Genomic DNA, 22,103 nt, shown 5'->3' with positions numbered 1-22,103 from the left:
AAGAACAGGCTCAAAATAAGGGCTCGGAACAGAGGAAAACAGCACAATATTTTGATCAGTCTGCTTTTCTGTTGGTATGGCAAGATAAAAGTGCCAATATTAATGAAAATAATTGTGACTAATGCAGCCAAAAAGACAACCGTGAAATCATCTGCCATGTTACAATGGTAACCCATCATGAGAAACACCTTAATTATAGCTATTATCTCTTTGAATGGCTGGGTAACCCTTACATTAATCTGATTTGAAACAGAACGTTGCCATTATGTAGTGAAACATTAAACCGGGCATTGCTGGGTAATTACATGGGGTAGGACAACTATGACTGTCATTTTTGCATGATGGCTATCCTGACTGACAAGGAAAAGACCCCAGTTTTTGGCTGTTAGTTGCACTTACATTTTCATTAATCCCACAGGGAACTGCCTCCTAAGTCAAGAACACTTGCACTTGGGAAAAGGAGGAAAAAAACAGTGCCAGTTACAACCATTACAAGAGAAAATGAAGGAATCTTACGTCTAGCAAAAAGGGATGCTTGCTGAGAGCTTCTGCTCAGTTCCAGAGGTAGAAGCCAAATCTGATATTCTCTCAAAAAGCTTTTCTTTGCTCTGTTGCAGTACGGGAAAGATTGCATGGGCAATGGGAGAAACAGAGCAGATGTCTCTCCCCAAGAAAACTGGTTGGCACCATGGCACACTCAACACTGGTAAACAGCAGCACCTCGTAGCCCCAGCCTGCTGACAAGGAAGTTTCCCTGCTAACTGATCTCAGATATATCAATCTTTGGTGCCAAATGTAATCTGGCACCAAACCTTCAATCCTTTGGCAGGGGTGTGCTCCCCAGGGGATGCAACTGACGTGCTAGCTGGCTGCCAGAGGATTCTGTGCCAACGGTGGCCAGAGGAAAGGAAAAACATAACAATTAAGATTTGCTTTCTTTTTTTTCTTTTTTTTTTTTTTTTTTTTTTTTTTTTTTTTTTTTCCATCTGGCATCTCTTTATATGATTTGTTCAAGGAAAAAATGAATTCATTTGGATTTGGTAGAGTCACCACATACCTCATTTTGGCCCATAAAACCTATTATTATCAGGTAACACAGCCTGGATCATCAACATCTGCCCCAGACTTGGTTTGGTGTCCCTGCTCTGCCCTGCACTGCGACTGTCTTGGTTTGGAAATGTACTTTCAAGGAGTATATTTAAAATAATGGTCATCAAGTTTCCAAATAAAGGAGAGATGAAGCTGCTTTCTCCAGGGCTATTTCCCACGCTCAGAGTGAGAGCCGCCTGCTGCAGAGCACACCCCAGCCTGCCTCTTTGAGATCCTTCTGCAGCAAAAGAGGAAAACAAAGCCAGGGAAAGGAACACAAGGCAGCTACGGGTGGGCAGCAATAAATTAATGCTATTAAGGGATGCACAGGACTGAAGCCCTAAAATAATTTTCAAGCCAGAAAAGGTCTCTATCAGAATTTGTACCAACTCTACATGTTTCTGTCTATGTAAAACTATCAACACCATAGCTTAAAGTGAGAAAAATGGGTCACAGCTAATCTGAAAGAACCAAAGTTTTAACGTGGCTGTGGAGACAGAAAATGCATGAGGCTGCCAAAGCAGTCCAGTCACTGCTCTCAACTGGAGCAAGCTGGCAGGTTCCAAGTGAGCTGGGCCAATGTAGGATAGCCATGTTCATGCAAATAAACCATCAAAGGGTTTCTTGCAGTTGCTAAAGATAAGGAAAGCATGTTGACATATTTCCTTCCCTGCATATCCTTGTTTGAGACATTATTCCTGGTTCCCTGTAAAGGAGAAGACAGAGAAACAGAAATATGCTGAAAAAATCCCATTAAGGTTGCTGTTTAAACAGATTGCTGTCATCTGTCAGTTTGGCTAGTGCATGTCTAACTTTGATAGTGTAGCCACAGTTTTTATTTACTGTTGTCAATCCTTAGGAAATGGATTAATTCCTCTGGAGAATGAAAACTAGGAGCTAGCAGCCTAACAGGGCTTTTCACACCAGCAGGAGTGAGGATGAATCTGGAGAAGCCCAGTCCCTGCTGCCCCAGGGATGCCCTCCTGTGAGCATCTGCAGAGCCATGAGGACATGTGAGGCCTGGGCTGACCCTTCATCAAATATCTTCCTGCACACAGAGAACACAAACGCAATGGTTCCGATGATCTGCAGTGCTTGCCAGGTTCTCCACAACAACTTGATTGCCTAAGACTTAATTAACGAGGTATTCTAAGGCAACTGTTTCCTCTTTCCTGATAAATAAATGTGCACAGGAAAATGGGTATGAGTCCAGGACATTTCCTGGTCATTAAGGTTGAGTTTGGGCTGCATGGAAAATTACGAACAAATCAGTGGATACTTGCATTTTTATTACAAGGCATAAACAACTACTAAGCATGTCATCCTACAAGGACCTTAAGTGACTGGCACAATGGCAGGATAGTTTTTAGATCTTTTAGAATTTCTTTAACCATCTCCACATAATACAGCCACGGTATCTTTTCAGAGAACACTTCTTTTTACTTCTAAACAATGTGAAAGATCCAACTGACTCACCATTAATGACATTCAGATGGCCGTGTTTTGATTTTTAAAAGCCAGAAATCGCCTATTTTATAAGTCCCTGAAAGTGTTATTTTTAGGTTCCAGTAAATGACAGCATGTTCTCCGCCTCCTCCCCACTTGCTGCCTGTGCAATTTAGCTTGTTCTTTCCCAGCCATCATTTCTGCTCTCCTGCTGGTGGGATCCAAACGTGCTACAGCCAGCACCCGGTAAACAGCTATGAATGAGGCCACACAAGATCAAGAAGCTGTCTTTAAAACTCATGCAACCTGTTTATTCCTCTCCTCTCCTCTCCTCCCCTCCCCTCTCCTCCCCTCCTCTCTCCTTGGCTCCTTTCATAAAGAGGCCATGCTCTTCGTTTTTATGGATACCTGTGAGATTGTTTCTCACGTGCCTTCTGGGTCTGCAGCATCTAGACAGCCACATCTGCAAGCCACGCTTTGAAATGAAAAGTACTAGATTTGCTTATTGCTGCTTTTACTGTTTTTCCAGGAAGCTGAGACTCTCTTCCAGTCTCCCTCTTTCAGTCCATGAAGGGCTATTCCCCACCTGAACCTGGTGAAAATAAGAAGAGCTAGCAACACAATGTAGCAGCCAGCTGACTGCCAGAAGAAACCAAGTCCAGCTGGTTCACGCTGGTCCAAGACTTCCTTGACATCCTTCTGTCCCTCTCTGGGGACAGAAATACAGACAGATGGGTGAAAGGAGGAAGGAAAGGCAAGCAGCATGCCAACTCAAGACAACACTAGGCACCATGTCATAGTGGGACGTCGTAGGTTGGGGGCTGTAAATAAGGTTTTGTGGTGAGGTGTTAAGAAGCCCCACAGACTGTACGGGTTAACAGCTGCTTCGTTTTGGGGACTTTTTGTCCCTTCGCTCATTCTGTTTCTGTCTGGCAACAACTTCAGTTGCCTTAGCTCCTCCTGCCTCAGCAATCTGATGCCTCTCTTCAGCTTTGCAGACACACTTCCCTCAGCTTTCCTGATTTCCTGCTGTTCTGCTTAAAGAGCCTGAAGTCTCCCCGTGTCTAATGCTATCTCCACGAAATTGGGATTCAGTCTGGGCTGTGCGTGCTGAATGTTGCTCGTGCCAGCTGCAGCTGACCAACAGAAGCATCACAGCAAATGCAGATTGGTTCAGGAAATAAGTTGGGAAATGGACATAATGATGTTTTTAGATGTCGGTTCTGCACAGAGTGTTTCGTCCAGGATGATATTCTGTGCGTGACTGCTCCATACAAAGTGACTTAGATGATCCCTGCCAGTTCCCAGACGCCACTAAGGTCATCTGCGGGCAGTGCTAGCAGCAAGCTGGTTAATTTACCCTTCACTCTTCAGACTGCCCAGTCAGACACAACAGATAAATTTCCCAGGTCATACTCCATCACCATTTCCACCCATGCATGTTCATTAATGTTAATTGAGGGGAAATCCAGCCTCAAATCCATAACTGGCAGCACAAATCTATTAGCTTGGGCTGTAAACCCCTTTTCTAAACATGTTGAAGAACGATAGGTGCAACAGTTGGTTTTGGGGAGCTTTGAAGACCTCCCTTCCCATATTAAGGTAGTTACTGCTCTTCTTGAGCTGTGATTAAAGGTTTGTCAAAATCAAAGAAAAATAGGAGTCCCCCAAACCCTCTCATATCTGTGAAAGGACTGATGGATCAGTCAGTGGCTGTTTCATGCCCTGCTGAGAGAGTGGAAAAAAGAAATGCCTTGCTCTAGTATCCTCTATGCGTATGTGTAATCTTCCACTGGATAATGACATACTAGTATGATTAAAGTATCACAGGAGCTCATCTTCTTCAGGAGATTATCTAGTTTCCCTTCCTTTAAATCGAAGGCCAGTGGCTTCCTACCAGACTGTTTATTTCTTCTGAGCTTTGGTAGGGAAGGACCACACAGCAGCCATCAGCTCCAAGCCTAGGGAGGCTCATCCACCTGAACTTTTGATGCATCATCATTGCAAACTCATCATTTGTAGAAAAATAATAGGAATGTCTGCTTATTTTAATAGGCATAGATAGGCTTCTCAATCTCCAGGACATAAAAGACTTCTTACAAATAACTGGTGGTGAATAATTTATGAGATTCAAATGGACACTTTTTCCACCCATGGGATCAGATCATTTGTTCTGATTGCTTCAGTACTTCCCTTGGGATCTTTGGTCAGCTTTGTAAAGCATATTGTACATTTCCATTTTCTGCTTCAGATAAGTTTTGTCATTAGGCAGAGGGTCTAAGGAATTAATTTAGCCCACAGGCCTGACACGGTTCAATTTCAGTTTAGGAAGAAATGGAAATTTTTAAAATGTCAAAAGCCTTTTCTCCAAGGGCTGTGCAAGCCTGCCATGGACACCCACATTTAGAAAAATGTGTGTGATATAAAACGCAGTGCATGGGAGCAGAGCTAACATTTCATTCCCTCCTGTCAAATTCACACAGCTACCAGAGATCATCATAGCTATCACTGCACCATTCATTAGTTCCTTCCTAGCTTAATCTCTTCTTTGAGACTTTTGAACCCAATCACGAAATAAAAAGTGTTGCATGTATGTGTTCTTAGGAAGGATTGTTACAGTAAATCGAGTTCTTTGAAAGAAGGAAATTTGTGACTTGTCTTAAATTACTGCACCTTTCATTTTACAGTTGTGTTAAGAGTACTTGGAGCATCCAGATCTCAGTTCTGCTGACATTGTAAATGACAACATTACACGCATGTAAAGGCCTTTCCAGTGTATAGTACCAGTTTTGAAAAACCTGACTTTACATCTTTACATGATTTATTTGAGTCCTTTGGGCAGTTTTCCAGGGTGGACTATTTCACAGTCCCAACACTCACCTCAAGCAAGTGTTAAAAGTAGGCTTCAGCCAGCTGTAACTGCAACATGAAAAGAAACAGCTGAGACCTGTGGCTGAAGCTCTTCTGTATTTCAGCCAGTACTCATGGAAATATTTTCACATGTTCATTTCTGCATAAAATGGGCCAATGTTAGAGGAAATTACAGCTTTGCCTGATATATGTAGACACTGTTTCCTTCTTGTCAGCAGAGAACCTACATGTCTTGCAACTGTACATTGAGCCACAGTGCAGCCAACGTCTGCTACAGCTCATCCCCTCACTAAGCCCTTCTCCTGGGAACAATCAGCTCTGCTGTGGTGTGGGGTGATGGGGTTTGGTAATTGAGATAATTGACTGCCGGGAAAAGCAGCTAAAGTTCACAGGTTACATTTCTGCAACAGATGGGAGCTAATTAAAATTAACATTAAATGAAGTAATCTACGTTATATCTGAGAATCAACAAAATTAAATGACTCCCTATTTCCTTCCCTTTATGCTTTCTACCAGTTGTGCTATCACTTAATGATCATGCTGTTTCTCTCAAGCTTCATGTTCTCTCAGAATGCTTTCTGTAGTTGTTGCTTTCCCAGCGCCTTCCAGTTCTGGGTTCCACAGCAGCCTCTCCCTGCTTGTCTGAGCTTCCTCGCCTCCTCGATTCTTCATGCAAGCAAGTTTTAGAAGCCAAAAATCAAAGACATGTGATTGTCTCACAGCAGTCAAGGAAATGTACATTTCATGCACAAATGGGAGATTTTGCACAGGTGCCAAATGAAGCTTGTGTTAGCCTCTGCCTCACCAGCAATGCACTTGCTGCTAAGAGCAGACTGGGAAGATTTCTCTGCAATGTGGCATTGCCAGGAGTGAAGTTTGCATGAGTCTGACTACAGTATAATCTGCCAGTTGTGCTTTCATCTGCAGCAGAAGAGTGACACCTCATGTGGGTCAGCCTGACATGCAGGTGGGGATTGACACACTCTGTCCTAAGCCTTATTTGGCCGAAGGTGACAGGTCCCTGTGTATCCATTTTTTTATCTCCTCTCCTGTAAGAACAGGCAGTTAGGTTCCTTTCTTAGTCGTAAATTATACTGAGGGGTAATGAAGCACAGCTTGCATTTATGACAGCTCTGCTGGGCAGCCATAAAAAAGAAGCTGCTTTTGTTGTAAGTGGAGACACAGGAGCAGTGAATGCCAGGAGACTAGTTTGGGTAGTTACAATGGGTGAGGAAGGCATTTGGTTCTCAATAAACAGCACTTTCATTGCTTGCCTCTCACCTCACAGGAGCACTGTGAGCTGGTGCTGAGCTGCAGGAGAGCTTGTGCAGAGCTAGCGAGGCTTATCTGGGTACTCAGATGTCCAGCCTTTCTCCAAGCGCTCCCAAATGCTGATGACAGAGCAGGGAACACAGAGGGCTCAGGGAGGTAGTGAGTGACAAGGACACAGCTCAGCACTATGGCAGCGTTCCTGCTGCTTGGTCACCATTTGGCAGAACAGAAGTAATAATCCTTTTAATATTGCAGGCCAGGGAGCACAGCTCAGTGGCACTGGCTTGAAGTTATTTTATTGGATGGGAGCTATGTTCACTTCATGATATAGATGTCGCATTAATAACTTCCAGTTTTTCAGAACTGATCAAACTAGAGCAACTGTTTTGCTGAAGACATTTGAGGGTGACTGCAAGTGAGCTGCTGTAGTCTAGAATTGTACCTGGAAAAGTCAGGACAGAGATACTTAAAGGCCGATGCTTAGGAGGAATGAAAGGTATATTTTACTCCCACACTGACACCAAAATAAATTTTATTCCTGATTTTCTTCTGTTTTCTGATCTATCTTATTTAGCCCGTTTTGCTAATAAGTATTCATCCTTCTGCTCACATTTGCTTGAGGAGGGAGCCATATTCTGCAGGCCTGCAGTGAGTGCAGTCTAGGCTACAAAACATGCCTCTGGCCCTTGAAGTCCCACATATGAGTAAGCCAATAGGGATGCTCACTCTGTTGGTGTGCAGCAGGGCTTTGTGGGTAGGAATCAAAAGTTCACCTTAATGTGAAGTAGGTAGCTCCAGGGGCTACTTTACTTTAGCCCCACGTTGCTGCATATATGCACTTAGTGTGTCTGTGGCTATGCCACTATATATATCCATAGTATGTGGATATTAACAAATGCACAGGTTAAAAACCAAAATTTGTGTGTGTGTACTGTATCTAAGCATGTGCATATTTAATTTCTTTTGAGGTTGTGTGTACCCTTCAATTAAACTGAAAACAAGAGGGATGGGGAGAACTATTACAGCTGCATGCCCAGAATGCCAGAGACACAGTAAAATTTCTCCCTAAGCAATTCAAGTCCCACAGAGGTTTGTTCAACACTGTAATTTAGCATTCCTGGTGTAAGCAGCTCAGTCAGACCAACATTTAATACCAATGGTTTAGAGCTGCTGTGGGGTTGGGAAAAGCTGGCTGCCAGCACGTCTGGCCAGCCTGGCTCTCTGACATCGCTTCCCAGCTGTAGGATGGGCAGCACACAGATGTCCACGTGGCTGGGAGCTTTCAGCTGGATTTTGGAAGAGGGGAAGAGTCCTCTGGCAAACAGTGCCTGGCATTCACTGCATCTTTTGGGCTGGACGGCAGTTGAAGATATTGCACTTATTAGTGCACAGGTGATAAATATTAGTAGCAAGTAATTACGAAATTAGGCTTGAGAACCTCATTGTTCTATCTCCTGAGCAAACACAGAGGAGGAAGGGTGTCCTAGCCCCAGGTTCCTCTGGCCTCACTGAGTGACTGCTCACAAAGTGCAGTGTAGCTCCCACAGGTGAGCTAGTGGAGGGGGAAATGAGCAAAAAGCTTTGTGAACAGATTCAGGGAGAGCATTGTGCCCAGAGGACTTCATTTCATCCCAGCCAGCAGGTTGCATTACTGTCCCTGGAGAAGAATGAGCACATCCAGTGTTTTGAAATAAAGCAGTAAATAATGGCAAAACACAGTGAGGATATGTGATGATGTATAAGTGAAAAACATCCTCTTTGGACAGACTGGAATCCTTTCTGAGAAAGTGGATTAAGGACAGACCCTTAGAGTGTGAACCCACAGCACCTTTTCTGGATATCATAGCATGGTGGTCCCAGGGGACTACTTGCTCAAAGCTATCTCCTCATAGTCATCAAGTGTTCACTGTAAAACAAACAAACAAAAAAACAATTGCGATCTGCTTCTGCCTAGAAATGCTTTCTAATTGCAGGAACCACAATTAGAACTGGTGCTCAGGAGACAGCCCCGACCTTAACAGGTCCTCTCCATGGCTGGCACAGGGGACACCAGCAGAGGCCCCTTCCCTTGGGGATCAGCATCTGCTTTGGCTTTGAGTCCCGTATCTCTCTGTAGCTGCTTTTTGTGGATATCACAAAAACGAAGACCCTCATCACGTGCATTGTTTGCCGGTCAGCTGTGACAGTGCTCCTGAGCAGAAGCCAACCAGATGTGTGGCATCCCCACGTGAATCCTGGAAATGTGTCACTGTGGGGTCATTTTTCAGGGCTGCTTGGAAGAAAATCCATTTACTCTCTGCTCTGACCCTCTGCTTGGAACAGTTGTTTCTGCCTTGTTTCTTTAAAGCTTTGGCTTATGAAACCTACTGTGTGATTTCACCTGGGATTATTTGTCCATTAAACATCAGCATCATTATTCTCATAGTAATGGCATTTAAAAGGCATTGCCATAGGGATGCCAAATTAGATCGTGATGACTGCAGTTTCAGGCACTGTATATGCACAGAAACGTTCTGCCTGTTGGGGGTGATTTCAGGCTCTTTTTCCCTTAACCTCTTTCTACTACACCTCCAGACTGTTGGTGTGGTGTCTGTGGCAGGTATTATCAACAAGTGCACACAGGGGGAAAAATCATGAGCAGCTGTGAGGAGGTAGAAGCTCCTTCACAGCCATCGACAGCCCTCACCCACCCTCAGCCAGACCAGACAGCAGCTGAGATCAAGCAAGCTAGGGCAGAAATGCAGAGGTTTCTCGAACACTATGAGGTAAGGGGACAGTGCCAGGGTAAAATGCTAAAGCCGTGTTTCCCAGCTACTCCAGATATAGCATAAACACAGAGGAAACAATGGGTGGAAATGCTGTGCCTGTAAGGCAGTGGGGTGGGCCTGTATGACTGCGCTGCGCAGAACGAAACACCAGATGCTGGAGCAGGCCCAGCCCAGCTGTATCATACCACTGCCCACAAGGTTCAAATGGCATATGCTTCTTGTACTTCTCATTTCTCAAGTCGTGGCATTTGCCTGAAATCTGACTCGCTCAGATACAGCTGTGCTGTGTAAAATATCAGAGAGACGTAACCAGCAAAGAATACAAAAGCCAACAATGCAAAATGTGTCACTTTGTCTGAGACCTCCTGTGTTTAGAGGTTTCTCAAGACCACAGACTGACCACCGGCTTTGCATATCCTTTGGCTGCCATTAGGGTAGCAGTAGGGAACCATTACTGATGGCACACAGCTGTGAAGTTAAATCCCTACAGAGGGAGGTCTAGAGGAGCAGCCACAATGCCCCACCTCCTGCAGACCATAAAGAGCCAGGCTAGCAAAGCTGCTGTACCTCAATATGGTCCCTAGAAGGTGCCTCAGGCTGAGATGTGTCATAGGAGGTGAGTTAGAGCTCTGAGGGATGAAGTTTAATTGACAAAATATGTTTTATCCCTTCAAATAAATGGTACTGAGCAGAAAGCTCAGAAGAGGAATGTGTGTCAGATGTTAATGGTAATTACAATTTTTCCAGTTTACAGTTCTTGCTTTTCCCCTGGTCCTAAGCCAGGCTTTTAGATGATGTGAGCTAGTCTTGCATAGCATCTGATTATACTAGTACTTTATCTTAAATACCAAATTCTGGTAATTCTATGGAGTAATTAATTACTCATTTCCATTCTGTTACTTTTAATTAATTTAGAGATTTGTGAATGTATATTTTCTACACCCTTAAGAGAAGCTGAGGTGTTCTTGCTGATACATGGTGTTGTCTGAGATCTACATATCTTTGTGTTGTGAAATTGTGCTATCGGTAACTTCAGGTGCACAAAAGAGATGAGGGTGCATGGAGAAACTTGGGCTCCCTCAAATTCCTTGCCTTTCCCAGTTGGGTCAGTACCAGGCACTCTGCTATAGCTAAGGGAGAGATAAGCTGTGCAGAGGTCTGCTCTCTGGCTAATATGCCAAGGCTACTTCTAGTGTTGACAGCAAGAAGTTGGCATGCTGATGAGAACCTGAGTCGAGGGTGTTAGTACTGCCCATAGCTTCACGGTGAAGTGCTCACATTTACATGGACCTCAGCAGGGCAGAGTAAAAGTCGCTGCACATTCATTGGCTCTGAATGCATACTAGTCTATGCAAGCACTGTTATTCTAGTTGTACTCTTTGCCTCAGTGAACAGATACTTAAGGTAAATGTCTCTTAGCTGCAGTATCACAAACCGAATGTGCTAGTTCAGTTAGTTGAATTCTCTTAACTCAGGGCAACAAGAATGACTTTTAAATGCTATGATTTGCCTTTGGAGATGTTTAGGTGCTTCTCCACCAGATAGACATCAAGAACAGCATTCACACAGCTAAGATTACTCAGCAAAGGAGAAAAGATTATTATAGCAAATGATGTAGATGTGTTATGCAAGGCCTTTGCTTTCCCTGAGCTGTTCTCTTTGGCACTTAAGCAGAAGTGCATGTTTGCTGGTAATGTAGGCTTGCTGTGTAACCTAATTACTCTGCCCAGACTCAGTGTGTTTTCTAGACACCTCTTGTCCCTGCCCCATGTGAGCTCTAGCTGGTAGCATTAGTAATCTTCTATGTAAATAACAGAATATGCTCTTGGAAATAATTATTTGTTCACTTTTAATGAAGCATACCAATGAATAAGCAGATGCTAATGTTGTTAATAAAATGTGAATAAGCAGATGCTAATGTTGTTAATAAAATGTTGATGTGAATGTTTAACTAACGCTCTTTAAGTGTAATTAACTGGTGACACTGGGTGAAGGAACTTCCAGAACCCCTTTCAGAGACCTAGTTATGGGAATAAAGGCAGAAATAATCTAGACTTGCTTGGCTGATGACCCATGTGCAGTTTGGTTGTCTTCCCCTTGCATGTCTGAGAGCAGCCAAGGCAAAATAGCAGTCCAGATCAGTCTACCTCTGCCGCTTTGATTTGGGTGTGATGGTCCTGACTGCAACTTTTGTGTGCTTGAGAGGTGAAAGATAAGGTTCCTCCTGTAACAAATGCATATGAAACATATAATTAGGCTTCAAATGGCACGTGAACAGTTTTGCTTGGCTGACTGAACTCAGCCTTTGCTACCTAGTATGCTAGGCTTGGGTTATCCTTTTATTGTGTCTTAGATGCCCTATTCCAACTTCAGCCTGTGTCTTTTTGCTGTTTTATTTTGATGTTCTTATATTGTGTATGCTAAATAAAGGCATTTCACACCAGAAAGAACACTTGATGTAAGAAAACTCAGTTGCTACCAGGACACAGTAAAACATTGCACAGTAAAACAGAAGTACCTGGAGAACAGAATAAAGCCAAACTATCATGAACGGGTAACAGGATCCGTGCACAGGCATAAAGGACTTGAGGAACCAGAAAATGCTCCATAGATTGAAAAAATGGTTACAGATAAGAGCTTATTCTACAAAAGCAGTGTTTCTAATGCCCTACAAGGAATGTATTCAAATTGGGTTGGCTAGATAACACAGGCCTGTCAGGGAGTTAGGATATCTGCTATCAGAACAAGTCTAGATGCAGCTGATGATACTAAAGGCTGATGAACTTCAAAGCAGCAGGAGGCCATCAGGTGCTCTGAGCTATATAGCATGAAAAGTTTAGGAAGAGTTAGTGGCTATCCTCACTTGAAGCACTGATTAGATGGCAAAGTTGGGGTCAATGCCATTTGCGGGTATTCTCTTCTGTTCATGATTTGATACCATCTGGAGAACAACAATTCTACCTCTTGATTATAGTAAACGTGATCGTGTTCTGTTGTCTTATAAAAGGTGCTTCTCAACTTCAGCAGAACTCTCTCAAGGTTTGATGAACAAAGCTGGAAGTTGTGCTGTTCATCTTTGAATTGTCTGCCATTGTTTGAAGAGTTTGTCGTTAATTTCTGACGTTACCTACTTAGCATTACTTGTATTCACTGCAGTGCTGAGAAGAAATAATTTTGTTGCAGACTACTTCCCCTTCCTTTGCTGTTAATCTTCACTAGTTTAATTGAGGTGCCTGTCGTACGGTATACTTCTATAATCTTTAATACTTATGCACTGCCTAATAAAGTACTTAAGGAATCATTAGACCACAGTTCTAGAGCAGGAAAAAAAACACCTAAAAGGAAAGTGGTTGTAGTAGTTTATAGCACTAGCTACAGAAACTGTATTTGCCCCAGAGCCTGTGCCAATCTGACAAATCCCAAATTCAGGAAATGTCCCAAGGCAAAGTGAATCTATTTTATTTTTTTTTCCCTGTAAGTTTTCTCATGGTCCTTCTGCCTATCTTTTAGGTTGTTTATACTGGGAAAGTGTTCTGATCAAACAGTGCTTGTGACAATTCCTTCTGCCCTCACATGCAATACCTTCTGCAGGGACTGGGACAGATACAGGCAGTGGAGGAGGAGAATATGGAGGTCCGAATAAATCCAAATCACAATGAAAGGTCTAACAGGATCTCTGCACCTGACACACAGAAAATGATCCAAAGGGGAAATAATGATTTCCACTTTTTGGAAGGAGGATGTCTTCGCTTTACCAATATTCTCTTGTTTGCACAGGGCACCCTCACTCTAACTGAGCTGTCAATGGGCTTGCTGTACAAGGTGACTAGAAATGCAGTTGATCCCAATCTGATAAGATCACTGTGGTCTTTATTGCTTTCCTAGTTGGTTCTGTGCTGATAATGGCTTGTCTCACTGTGCAAAAATTTCATCTTGCATTGAACTGTTGCTCAATTCTGTCTGGCTTTCACCTCTCTTCCTCTAAGTGCACAGCTGTGAACTACTGATGACTTTGCCTTTACAGCCTGCAGCATCATGGGGGGCACACAGATGCTTCAGTCCCAGCTGCTGGTGGGAGAAGATCCAAGACCTTGGTTATGGCTTAGAGTCTTTCAGAATGATTGCTTGCAGAAGAGCAAGGAGGGAAAGGCCACCAAAATGGCTTTCTGGCATGATTTGCTTGCTGCAATGCCTGTGACAATATGCACTAATTTCAGTGAGGGTGAAGATGAACAGAAATGCACAGAGGATATTGACAGTTGGGTTTTCTCTACGCATGTCTGAATTAAATTGTGAAGGACATGACCTGGCCTTGGTATCTGCAGAGTGTTGGAGGTTGAGGTTCTGGGATAAACCTGGCGCCAGCTTTAATTCCTCAAGGGAGGCTGGCAGGTTCCTCTGGGAAAACACCCAGCCAGAATATGGGCTCCCAGGTTGTAAGGATCCTTCATAAAAGACAGAAGTTTCTTCAAGAAAATCCCCAACACAACCAACCTTAATATGTTTTTTAACCATTTAAAGAGCAGCTAGTTCATAATCTTAGCATTTTTAAAAAATAAGTTGTTGCTTTGTCATGAAGACATTAATAAAACACTTTCTTCCATAGCGTATTTTAAGCAAGTGACTTATAGCTGTCTGCCACAGTCTAGTAGATTTCATTTTTGTTTTCCTAAGAGCAAAGATGGAATTAGGAGGTGGAATGACGAACTAATTTATGAGGTTTTGTGACAATGGCTTGACAGACCCAAACTCTACACTTCTAATTTCATTTACAATAGCTGTTTTTTCTGCTCATTTAAAGAGATGCAGTCTGCTACTAGAAAAGTGTAGGAGTATCTGGTACCAAGTGTGTGTGCAAATGAAAAAATTTGAGATCAATAAAAATTATTGGCACGGCCCATCTATTTGGTTTGGCCTTTCTGGGCAGGTTTACTCCACTTCCTCCAACAGTGTTGTATCATCAAAATCCAAGCACAGAGACAGTAAACTGCCCCAAGTCCATTTACGCTTGAAGTAAAGTCCCAGGATGCTACGGCAAGGGCATGGTGGGCACTGCCAGCTGATGTAAATGCATGGTGTGCTTGAGGAGCTCCTATCTGATCTTGCATCCAGAGCTGTGAGGGGAGAGCAACTAGCTGCTGAGCTCCAAGGTGAGTGCAGGGTCTGGCTTCAGAAATTTTCTTCTGCATTTCAGCTCACTTTAATCTCTTTAATCCTTTACTCTTCTGCCTGTTGAGGAGGAATAAAACACCAGAGAACAAAGCACTTCTTATTTTTGTGAGGAGCTGTTAAGGAATGGTGTCTTAATTGCAAACATCCTCCTGAGAGGGAGACAGCTCACCTACTTAGCCTCAGCAGTGATGTACCAGCTCTCCTCCAATCGCTTTGCTCCCAAAATAACTGCATTCAGCTGTGTTGTCTTCTGTTTTTCTTTTAAGGTGAAGAAGACACAAAGATTCATTTCAATGCTGAGAGTTAAGGCTGTTTCTTCTGGAGAAGAGAAGACTCTGGAGAGGCTTCATAGTAAAGCACCTTGGTACCTCCATAGACTTAAGAATGGGTTCTGCTATCTTCTTAAAGGGGGAGATGTGTACAAAGGCATTGCAGGCATCAGATCCAAGTTTCATCGTAACAGTTTAAAGTGCAATGCTGTTGGGTTTTTTTTTTTTTTTTTTAGTTTTAAAAAATTAGATTGACCTAACAAGAAAATCCAAATTTTGAAATAAAATTAAATAGGACAAAATATTCCTAGTGCTAAATCTTTTAAAAGGCAACTATGGCTCCTAGCTCACCTTCTTGTTTAAGACTACATATATGCTGTTGGCTGTTGAGTCTTTTATGCCTCTGCTGAAAGCACAGGTGCCTTTCCCAGTGTTCTCCATAAATGTTTCTGAATCTTTGTGCCTCTGCTATTGTGTCTTGTTCATGGAGGATTTGTTTACTCCTTTCTGAAAGCAATTTTAAAACATCTGGATGCAATTACCTTGCTTTCAGGGCTCTTTATGCCTAATTTTTTTTTTTTTCTTTCCTGTTTCAGTTTCATTCAGACACTGGCACCTCTGAAGGACTCCTTGCTGCATATATTCCAACATGGTTGAGATAAAACACTGGACTTGCTGCCATAAAGCAGGCTTTATTTCAGCTCAAACAAGCTCCACAGTTGTAGCCCTTCTCACAACTCCCTGCCATTGTCTGTGTCCTTCTTCAATCTTTTTCTAGTGTGAGCCCAGACTGGCCACAAGAGATGGCCTGAAAGGGATGGTCCTTTGCAATTCCTTGAAATACCAGGACCGGAGAGGTAGCAGCACGTTATGCTTGAGCCCCAAGTGCTTCAGGGAGCATTTTGGACATCTGTATGTGTAGGGTCTGGCTTCAGAAATTTTTGTAACTACTCTCATTCTTATATTTCTTTGTCTTTATTTAATCAGTTTACTGGATGAATTAATATTAAAAAAAATGCAGATAGGCAAGAGGTTAACACAGAAGAATGTCCTTTCTTCATATTGAACAGACCAGGCCAGAGAAATGGAAGAGTATTCTCATTTAAAATACTATGAATATTTCTAAATTTCAACATACAGATGGTAGAAAGTGACTGTATAGTACACAGTTTAATCTCTGAAAGATCCAGAATGACACCCTACATTTCTGCACAAATTTAATGGCAATGCTGACATTACAGGCTTTCCAGTGTGGGTATCCAGTGCTGGCACCAAGCAATCTGTACCACCCTGTCCCTTTTTGAACACTTCCCTGACTTAATGGCTTGGAAGGATCATCTCTGTTATTAGAAATAAATATCTGAACTAATACTGTTAATTGATACTGCTGGTGTCTTTGTCTTGCATCTGCTGCCATTGCAGTGTATCAAAAACAGATAATTTTCTGATTTGCTTGTCATGTTAATTAGACACTTTCATGCAACATATTAAATATTTCTAAGTGGCAGAGCAAAAATCTCCAGACTGAGGGTAACATGGAATGCTTTAGGAAGTGTGTAAGTTCAAGAGTAATGTGGAAAATTAATACTGTGTACCCAAGAGTGTAATTGTAGCTCTGGCTGCTTTTTTCTCCTTTTCTCAGATGGGAAAAGTTTTGGAGGGGGCTGTTTGAAACGGTTTTGCTGCACATCTTAATTCCTGAGAGGGTTCTGTGTGAAAGCTAATGGGATACAGGAGATTTTTTTCCCTCCTCGCTGTTTTCTGAGAGGCCTCAGCACTGTGCCTGAGGAATGCAGGGTACATCTGCTCCACATCAAAGCTGATTAGGCATTTCTCTACCCTTTGTCATTCTGTATTTTCAGTACATTCCCTGCTCTTTCCATAATTTTCCTTTCTTCCCATTCTTGGCAAGCTTGAAGGACACTGAAAAATTCACGGTTGCACGCAAAAACAAAGAAGTATAAGGCTTTGTTCTTTAAGCATCATCAGAATGATTTCTGGTGAATGAATTCTCAGCACCCCTGCATGTGGCCTGCTTTACTAATGCTGTTACTGGTATAATTTCCAATATAAATTCTCTTCATCTACTGTTTGTTTTATTAGCTTTTGGTGAGCTTTGCTGCAGATCTCCAGATGGATAGCAGTTTAGATTACGAAGGTACCTTTAACCCTGTGACAGCAAACTTTGGCCTGAAAAAAAGCAATTTTTTCTTTTGTTTACAGTGCAGAAGATGCCAAAATCCACAAAAAAGTGTGATAATCCTCAACAAAAGTTGACTCATCGGCATACCACAAGGTTACTAAAATGGCATACTGTTGAGTTCTCCTCTAACGTGGCATCTTGGAAGTGTATAGGCTGATTTCTATTGTTTTTCCTTCAAGGATGGAGCTAAAGGGTTATTCAGACTCTATGCTAACTGGCCTATAAAGCAGTGAGTACACAGTACATTTAAAATGTTGGATATGTTTATCTCTTCATCTGCTCCTGGGTGGCAGCCCTTTTACCATCTGCCCTCTGTGCCTCTTTGTCTAGGCACAAAGGATAGGATCCTGCTGTAGATGATGCTGGGATGTGCACAGGTCTACCTAGGAAAGCTGAAAACTGTCCCGCCAGAAATGCCAACCAGCATTAGTTCTCCCTATGGCACAGAAAAATAGATAACAGCTTTGGGCATCGATTTTGCTGAGCTCAGAGTGATTTTTGGCTTCTGCATCTGGCACATAAGCAATCAGAAAAGCTGTGAGCATACTCCCTTATATGTTATCCCTGCTGAAGGCTGCAGTGTGTTGGCTTATTTTGTTCCTTGTGTTTTTTCCATGAGCCTTTCAGTACCAGAATGCAGCACTGAAGCTTCAGCAGATCCATAGTTTGATCTGCTTATAAACTGTTCTGAGAGCATAAGGTCATCTTCATGCAACCAACTTGCTCATCCTTAAAGTCTTAAAGGACTTTGCTACTTTCCCCAGATCTCTTACCTTGGATTCTGACTTCCCCTGCTGGTTTATGCAGTTCTGAATAGTTTCTATTGATCAAGGGGCAGATCTTGCATGCATTGTTATTTTGCTGTGCTCAGAAGATGAGAGTCGAAGGTGATGACATCAGCAAATATCTGGAAGAAGTGGGAGAGGAAAATACAAATTTAGTTTTTTTCAACATCTTGAATTGGACTTTGGCATAGGAAGACAAAATGCCCAGAAGGCTTTGTCTCTCCTATCCAGGCCTCCTGACTGGTACTTCTTTCCTGAAACAGACTTAACCCCGTTTCCTGTCTATTGCCTTTCTTGTCTGGGGAGGCCACTCACCAGCATAACAGAGGATCAGCCTTCAAAAACTGAACCATCATGTGTACAATTGCAGCACTGTACAGCTATCATGGAAGAGTATTTTGTGTTTCTTCCAGGATTCATCTGCAGTGTGCTTTTTAGTAATTCTCATCTGTATTATGTTTTGTTTCATTTTCCAGACTGCTTTTGTTTTCAAGAAAATATAAATACTTTGTGCCATCACATCTCCTTTCTCAGCAGTACTGGTGGGATTCCACCATGGGCATCTACCACGTCTCTTCTGTACTCCTCACTGCTCTCCTCTGACCTTGGAGAAAGTAAGCCCTCCTGGTAATTCTCCGCCAATGAAAAAAATCATTTCAGTTTTAATTTGCCTTTTAGGCTGTTCTGCTCTCCCTCCCAGTGCTGGCTTTACAGAGCACAAATAGTTAGAATGTGCCATCTATGGGCCTGAGAAAGGCTTGCAAGCTTTAATGATTGATAACATAAGGTAGTTCTGCTATTTAAAGAGGGAGTCGAGCTATATATTTCATTAAGGGAGTAATGGTAACTATTTGAAGGCAACTCCCAGCCCTCAGCTCAAAACACTCCCATACTAAACTGCATCACCCCACAACTGCCTCCTGATAAGAAGCAGGTGTTGATTGTGTCCTATTCAATAGCACTTTATAGGAGGAAAAGAATGGTTGAACAGGAGGAAATAAGGAAATAAAACTCACCTGAAGCTTTTTTTTTTTTTTTTTTTTGTCAGTCTCAGTGTGTCATCCATAGGGAGTTGTAGCTGACTTCACACAGCTGCCACTGACGTCCTGGCTGCCAGGCAGGCCTAGGTTAATCTCACACCAGAGCTCCCTCATTTTGCTGGTAGAACTCTTTAAGCTGAAGAGCAATTTGTTTGGTAATAGGGGGAGGAAGTTAGATTCAGCTAGAAGCTGGTCTGCACAAGCAGAACTTTTCCCAAAAGTGCCCTGCAGTGAGAAATCTCAGTAACAATATTCATCCAAATCTGGGTGGCAGTGAAAGATTTAGGAGGAGATGTGGCCAGATTCATGGTGTTTCGTGCTGGTGATTCCCAAGAATCAGGAGAGCAGGATCCGGCCTGGAGTCAAGATACACACTAGGCTCAAGGCAATCTGTGAGCCAGAGAAGTGCAGAGGCTTCAGGCATGTCAGCAAATCAGTGCTCCACGTGGTTCATGGTTTGCTATCCATATGTGTGCTCTTAGCCCAAGGGGACGGGAGTTAGCCCTCCATGAGGAATGGTTAGCTCATCAACTCAAATTACTTGAAATTCGTCTTGGCTTCAACAGGCAGGGGAAGGCTGGCTCTGCAGGAGCAGGAGCTGTGGTGAGCTGGTATTGCCCTCAGGCTGGCCATTTCCCACATGGCCTGGTGGCAAAGCCCTGCTCTCAGCCACAAGCATCCATCAGCAGGGACATCACATGGACCAACAGAAAGTGGATTGTGTCCCCGTTTGTGTAATGACCACCAGGAACAGACCCAGTGAGACAGCAATTCTATCAGCCAAAATGGAGCTCTCGGTGTCACCTGAGATTTATATTTAGCGTCTTCTGATAAACAAAGGGACATTTTCTGTCCAGCACCTCTCAGTGGAAACAACTTACTTAGGTTTTTAAGCATCCTAGGCATTTAAATCAAAGGGAATGACTGTTGTGGCCTTCTCAGAGGTTGTCTATCAATAGCATGTCAAACAAAGCATTTCCAAGAACAGGCTCATTTCTTTGCTTTACAGCTTGCCCTAAGCCTTGCAGTTTTGTTCACCAATGCCAGAAAAGTCATTCCCAGAATAAAAACAGGCATAGAAGTCTCCAGATCCTCATGTAGAGCAATAATGCTGAAAATACGTATCCTAAAGAGTTTTACACAGCCACACAGTAGAAAATGCAACCAAGTCATGAAATAACACAGGCGGGCACTTCATAGTGGATACAAGACACCCAGAATAAGCAAGAGAATAGGCAACAGACCAGAGGTGCTCAATCTGTCCACTCCACAGGCATGAGTGCCCTCTGAATTAAATCTGCTGCCACCACCTTGACTAAGGCTCATTCTCTGTGACCTGCTGGTGTAGCTCACTGGGTGCTTTCTCAGAGCAGAAGCAGTGCAAAGCCCAGATGTCCTTTGGGAGGTTCTTAGTGATCCTTCTTAGTCATACTCTCTTTGGGTTAGTGGCCCAGAGAAATACTAAGTCAGTTACAGACACTAAGGAGAACAACAAGGCTGAAAGGAGGATGCTTTAACGTATGCAAGAGGTTTCTATAAAGAACAAGCTAGTCTGCAGGGTGCAGCCACTCTATACTCTCAGTTAATCATTTCTGAATAAATATGCTCCTCAGCAAAGCATGATATTGATTCTCCTGAAATCACGCCTGGAACTTGCTCCCTAGTTTGCCATGGATGCAGATGTCATTCAGCTCATCCAGTATGCTTATAGTTTATCTGTCATCTTTTGACTTGCTGCTCCCTCTCTTCACATCCCCAGGTGCTGGCTGTGTCTAAATCGTACTGCCTTTTTGCACCGCCTTTCACTCAGCTCATATGCATACCAAATAGTCAGCTTGCTTTAATCTCCTGGACAACTAGAAGTTATCCTCTTGGCTCATACTACTCTCCTTGCATCCCCACCATGGCTTCCACTTCTCAATGGTGTCAAATACGTACGTTTTCAAAGCCCTTTCATAAATAAATGAAGGAGTTAATCTCTCTCCCTGGTTATAGGACTCTTGAAGAGCCTCAGTGCTGGGCTCTGCAGCCTTTTGCAGAGCCACTGAGAGGAATACAGGTGTCCACTGCTTGCAAATAAAAAAGACTAAAATGATAGTAGCCATACTAAAATCAGCGCCAGCGCTGGCCCACCAGCCTCTTCCTTATAGCACTCCTGCAAAGGCTGTTAGCATCACACCAAAGTGTGAGCACTTTGAGCACACTACAGCACCTTGAAGAGCTCCAGGGATAACCACAGGAGCTGTACATGTTCTGCCCTCTTCTCTTTTCCTAGTGTTAACTTACAAAAGGAGGAAAGGTGATCCAAGGAAGATCTCAGGATTTATCACAGCAGTTGCTAGTGACTGTTTTCTAAGACCTGTGACTAACAAGGCATGCATTTGGCTTGAAACAACACTGAAACTCCCTAAGTAGAAGAACTGTGAGGGATGTATATCATGCTGATGCTGTGCTATTTGATTTGTGCTCCAGCTTAGAACCAGCCTGTGTTCCTGCAGATGTCAGAAGCTAACTAGCTAAAAGGGTTCCCCACATACTATCTCCAACTTCCCCTTTTTTGTTTCACATTTGTTAGGTTGCTGCAGAGTTCTGCTTTTTAAATCTGTGCAGTTGCATGAAGTGATAGCTGCAATATTCCTATTCTTTTCTATTATTCTAGGTGCACAGGGGTTTAGAATCATAGAATCTTTTGAGTTGGAACGAGTATTTAAAGGTCATCCAGTCTAACTCCTCTGCAAATGTTAGTACTTGGATTTTATTCACAGAGAAACTTATTTCTGGCACACACATCTGAAATAACATCCCAGAATTAAGGTCTCATTATGCTTAATTCCAGTATTTTTCCTGCAGGTTGTGTTAAGAACACCAAGGAGATCTGGGTGATAGTTAACTAGTAACTGTAATCTTTGCAGAGGCAGAAATTAAATACGATGCTACACATGTGCTTTTAAATGGGGTACAGAAAGGGAAAAAAAAAAAGCTAAGGTTTGAAACATAAAGATTTTTTTTCCAGTGGTCCATCTGCATTCATTCTACATGCATCCTTCCCAATGTATGCCCTAAGTCTGATATGTGTAAAACATAAATCGAAACCATATGCTTCAAGCCGTTAGACTTGACAGCCTAAAATATCCAAGAGACCACAGGATAGAAATCTCATTACAGCCTCACGGCTGTTGTGCAAATGT

The 22,103-nt window shown here is 42.9% G+C and overlaps 1 long non-coding RNA gene across 3 annotated transcripts; it reads left to right on the top strand.

The window, feature by feature from the left end:
• Positions 1–9,991: 9,991 nt before the first annotated feature.
• On the top strand, positions 9,992–16,198 carry LOC122179252. 3 transcript variants are annotated; one of them, XR_006178612.1, is made up of 4 exons: positions 10,029–10,062; positions 14,374–14,596; positions 14,885–14,982; positions 15,484–16,198. It is a non-coding gene; the product is annotated as an uncharacterized LOC122179252 (long non-coding RNA). The 3 variants fall into 3 exon arrangements; XR_006178613.1 differs by having other exon boundaries at positions 10,041–10,062; positions 14,397–14,596; XR_006178611.1 differs by lacking the exon at positions 14,374–14,596 and having other exon boundaries at positions 9,992–10,062.
• The last annotated feature ends 5,905 nt before the right edge of the window (positions 16,199–22,103 follow it).

This window comes from Lagopus leucura, unplaced genomic scaffold, assembly GCF_019238085.1.
Source record: "Lagopus leucura isolate 7727_CA_CO unplaced genomic scaffold, USGS_WTPT01 Super-Scaffold_100002, whole genome shotgun sequence".
Lineage (NCBI taxonomy): Eukaryota > Metazoa > Chordata > Aves > Galliformes > Phasianidae > Lagopus > Lagopus leucura.
This window is presented reverse-complemented; position numbering and strand designations above follow the sequence as displayed.